This window comes from Lotus japonicus, chromosome 3 (genome assembly GCF_012489685.1).
Source record: "Lotus japonicus ecotype B-129 chromosome 3, LjGifu_v1.2".
NCBI lineage: Eukaryota > Viridiplantae > Streptophyta > Magnoliopsida > Fabales > Fabaceae > Lotus > Lotus japonicus.
This window is the reverse complement of record NC_080043.1, coordinates 51,316,837-51,322,379: the sequence shown is the minus strand read 5'-3', so window position 1 is coordinate 51,322,379 and position 5,543 is coordinate 51,316,837.

The window sequence follows — 5,543 nt, the reverse complement described above, 5'->3', positions numbered from 1 at the left end:
TATATCACATACAATGGATTAATAACATTTATTTTAAATTTATGTCCTCTCAAAAGCTATTTTTTTGCCTCTTTACCCATTTGTCTTACCCTAAACCCTAAACCCTAAACACCCACATTTAGTAGAGCTCTACGAACTTGCATCACATTCGGTAAAGGAATATCATGAGCTTAAACTTATGGTAGTACAAAAAGACACTTTTTGTCATTAGAGAGAAATTTCTCCACTCTAAAGCTATATGTTGGCCTCATTCTCCTTTGGTTCTACTGTACTTATTTCGTTACAATTCTCCATTTGTTGTAAGTTTTAGTTGAGTTCTACGAACTCATATCATATACAATGGATTAATAACATCTATTTTATATTTATGTCCTCTCCAAAGCTATACGTTGGCCTCATTCTCCTTTGGTTCTACTGTACTTATTTCGTTACAAATGTGCATTTGTAGTAGTAAGTTTTAGTTGAGCTCTACAAACTCATATCACAGAAAATGGATAAGTAACATCGATTTTAAATTTATGTCCTCTCAAAAGCTATATGTTTGCCTCTTTATCCTTTTGTCTTACCCTAAACCCTAAACCCTCCCACATTTAGTTGAGCTCTACGAACTTCCTTCACATTCGGTGGAGGAATATCATGAGCTTAAACTTATGGTGGTACAAAAAGACACTTATTGTCATTAGAGAGGAATTTCTCCACTCAAAAGCTATATGTTGGCCTCATTCTCCATTGGTTCTACTGTACTTATTTCGTTACAATTCTCCATTTGTTGTAAGTTTTAGTTGAGTTCTACGAACTCATATCACATACAATGGATTAATAACATCTATTTTATATTTATGTCCTCTCAAAAGCTATACGTTGGCCTCTTTATCCTTTTTTCCTACTCTAAACCCTAAACCCTAAACACCCACATTTAGTTGAGCTCTACCAACTTGCATCACATTCGGTGGAGGAGTATCATGAGCTTAAATTATGGTGGTACAAAAAGACACTTTTTGTCATTAGAAAGGAATTTTTCCACTCAAAAGCTATATGTTGGTCTCATTCTCCTTTGGTTCTACTGTACTTATTTCTTTACAAATCTGCATTTGTAGTAAGTTTTAGTTGAGCTCTACAATCTCATATCACAGACAATGGATAAGTAACATCGATTTTAAATTTATGTCCTCTCAAAAGCTATATGTTTGCCTCTTTATCCTTTTGTCTTACCCTAAACCCTAAACCCTAAACCCTAAACACCCACATTTAGTTGAGCTCTACGAACTTGCATCACATTCGGTAAAGGAATATCATGAGCTTAAACTTATGGTAGTACAAAAAGACACTTTTTGTCATTAGAGAGAAATTTCTCCACTCAAAAGCTATATGTTGGCCTCATTCTCCTTTGGTTCTACTGTACTTATTTCGTTACAATTCTCTATTTGTTGTAAGTTTTAGTTGAGTTCTACGAACTCATATCACATACAATGGATTAATAACATCTATTTTATATTTATGTCCTCTCCAAAGCTATACGTTGGCCTCATTCTCCTTTGGTTCTACTGTACTTATTTCGTTACAAATGTGCATTTGTAGTAGTAAGTTTTAGTTGAGCTCTACAAACTCATATCACAGAAAATGGATAAGTAACATCGATTTTAAATTTATGTCCTCTCAAAAGCTATATGTTTGCCTCTTTATCCTTTTGTCTTACCCTAAACCCTAAACCATAAACACTAAACACCCACATTTAGTTGAGCTCTACGAACTTCCTTCACATTCGGTGGAGGAATATCATGAGCTTAAACTTATGGTGGTACAAAAAGACACTTTTTGTCATTAGAGAGGAATTTCTCCACTCAAAAGCTATATGTTGGCCTCATTCTCAATTGGTTCTACTGTACTTATTTCGTTACAATTCTCCATTTGTTGTAAGTTTTAGTTGAGTTCTACGAACTCATATCACATACAATGGATTAATAACATCTATTTTATATTTATGTCCTCTCAAAAGCTATACGTTGGCCTCTTTATCTTTTTTTCCTACTCTAAACCCTAAACCCTAAACACCCACATTTAGTTGAGCTCTACCAACTTGCATCACATTCGGTGGAGGAGTATCATGAGCTTAAATTATGGTGGTACAAAAAGACACTTTTTGTCATTAGAAAGGAATTTTTCCACTCAAAAGCTATATGTTGGTCTCATTCTCCTTTGGTTCTACTGTACTTATTTCTTTACAAATCTGCATTTGTAGTAAGTTTTAGTTGAGCTCTACAATCTCATATCACAGACAATGGATAAGTAACATCGATTTTAAATTTATGTCCTCTCAAAAGCTATATGTTTGCCTCTTTATCCTTTTGTCTTACCCTAAACCCTAAACCCTAAACCCTAAACACCCACATTTAGTTGAGCTCTACGAACTTGCATCACATTCGGTAAAGGAATATCATGAGCTTAAACTTATGGTAGTACAAAAAGACACTTTTTGTCATTAGAGAGAAATTTCTCCACTCAAAAGCTATATGTTGGCCTCATTCTCCTTTGGTTCTACTGTACTTATTTCGTTACAATTCTCTATTTGTTGTAAGTTTTAGTTGAGTTCTACGAACTCATATCACATACAATGGATTAATAACATCTATTTTATATTTATGTCCTCTCCAAAGCTATACGTTGGCCTCATTCTCCTTTGGTTCTACTGTACTTATTTCGTTACAAATGTGCATTTGTAGTAGTAAGTTTTAGTTGAGCTCTACAAACTCATATCACAGAAAATGGATAAGTAACATCGATTTTAAATTTATGTCCTCTCAAAAGCTATATGTTTGCCTCTTTATCCTTTTGTCTTACCCTAAACCCTAAACCATAAACACTAAACACCCACATTTAGTTGAGCTCTACGAACTTCCTTCACATTCGGTGGAGGAATATCATGAGCTTAAACTTATGGTGGTACAAAAAGACACTTTTTGTCATTAGAGAGGAATTTCTCCACTCAAAAGCTATATGTTGGCCTCATTCTCAATTGGTTCTACTGTACTTATTTCGTTACAATTCTCCATTTGTTGTAAGTTTTAGTTGAGTTCTACGAACTCATATCACATACAATGGATTAATAACATCTATTTTATATTTATGTCCTCTCAAAAGCTATACGTTGGCCTCTTTATCTTTTTTTCCTACTCTAAACCCTAAACCCTAAACACCCACATTTAGTTGAGCTCTACCAACTTGCATCACATTCGGTGGAGGAGTATCATGAGCTTAAATTATGGTGGTACAAAAAGACACTTTTTGTCATTAGAAAGGAATTTTTCCACTCAAAAGCTATATGTTGGTCTCATTCTCCTTTGGTTCTACTGTACTTATTTCTTTACAAATCTGCATTTGTAGTAAGTTTTAGTTGAGCTCTACAATCTCATATCACAGACAATGGATAAGTAACATCGATTTTAAATTTATGTCCTCTCAAAAGCTATATGTTTGCCTCTTTATCCTTTTGTCTTACCCTAAACCCTAAACCCTAAACCCTAAACACCCACATTTAGTTGAGCTCTACGAGCTTGCATCACATTCGGTGGAGGACTATCATGAGCTTAAACTTAAGGTGGTACAAAAAGACACTTTTTGTCATTAGAGAGGAATTTCTCCACTCAAAAGCTATATGTTGGCCTCATTCTCCTTTGGTTCTACTTTACTTATTTCGTTACAAATCTGCATTTGTAGTAAGTTTTAGTTGAGATCTACAAACTCATATCACAGACAATGGATAAGTAACATCGATTTTAAATTTATGTCCTCTCAAAAGCTATAGGTTTGCCTCTTTATCCTTTTGTCTTACCCTAAACCCTAAACCATAAAAACTAAACACCCACATTTAGTTGAGCTCTACGAACTTGCATCAAATTCGGTGGAGGAATATCATGTGCTTAAATTATGGTGGTACAAAGAGACAATTTTTGTCATTAGATAGAAATTTTTCCACTCGAAAGCTACATGTTGGCCTAATTCTCCTTTGGTTCTTTTGTACTTATTTCGTTACAAATCTGCATTTGTAGTAAGTTTTAATTGAGCTCTACGAAATTATATCACAGACAATGGATAAGTAACATCGATTTTAAATTTATGTCCTCTCAAAAGCTATATGTTTGCCTCTTTATCCTTTTGTCTTACCCTAAACCCTAAACCCTAAACCCTAAACACCCACATTTAGTTGAGCTCTACGAGCTTGCATCACATTCGGTGGAGGACTATCATGAGCTTAAACTTAAGGTGGTACAAAAAGACACTTTTTGTCATTAGAGAGGAATTTCTCCACTCAAAAGCTATATGTTGGCCTCATTCTCCTTTGGTTCTACTTTACTTATTTCGTTACAAATCTGCATTTGTAGTAAGTTTTAGTTGAGATCTACAAACTCATATCACAGACAATGGATAAGTAACATCGATTTTAAATTTATGTCCTCTCAAAAGCTATAGGTTTGCCTCTTTATCCTTTTGTCTTACCCTAAACCCTAAACCATAAAAACTAAACACCCACATTTAGTTGAGCTCTACGAACTTGCATCAAATTCGGTGGAGGAATCTCATGTGCTTAAATTATGGTGGTACAAAGAGACAATTTTTGTCATTAGATAGAAATTTTTCCACTCAAAAGCTACATGTTGGCCTAATTCTCCTTTGGTTCTTTTGTACTTATTTCGTTACAAATCTGCATTTGTAGTAAGTTTTAATTGAGCTCTACGAAATTATATCACATACAATGGATTAATAACATTTATTTTAAATTTATGTCCTCTCAAAAGCTATTTTTTTGCCTCTTTACCCATTTGTCTTACCCTAAACCCTAAACCCTAAAACCTAAACCCTAAACACCCACATTTAGTAGAGCTCTACGAACTTGCATCACATTCGGTAAAGGAATATCATGAGCTTAAACTTATGGTAGTACAAAAAGACACTTTTTGTCATTAGAGAGAAATTTCTCCACTCAAAAGCTATATGTTGGCCTCATTCTCCTTTGGTTCGACTGTACTTATTATGTTACAATTCTCCATTTGTTGTAAGTTTTAGTTGAGTTCTACGAACTCATATCACATACAATGGATTAGTAACATCTATTTTATATTTATGTCCTCTCCAAAGCTATACGTTGTCCTCATTATCCTTTTTTCCTACTCTAAACCCTAAACCCTAAAAACTAAACCCTAAACACCCACATTTAGTTGAGCTCTACCAACTTGCATCACATTCGGTGGAGGAGTATCATGAGCTTAAATTATGGTGGTACAAAAAGACACTTTTTGTCATTAGAAAGTAATTTTTCCACTCAAAAGCTATATGTTGGCCTCATTCTCCTTTGGTTCTACTTTACTTATTTCGTTACAAATCTGCATTTGTAGTAAGTTTTAGTTGAGATCTACAAACTCATATCACAGACAATGGATAAGTAACATCGATTTTAAATTTATGTCCTCTCAAAAGCTATAGGTTTGCCTCTTTATCCTTTTGTCTTACCCTAAACCCTAAACCATAAAAACTAAACACCCACATTT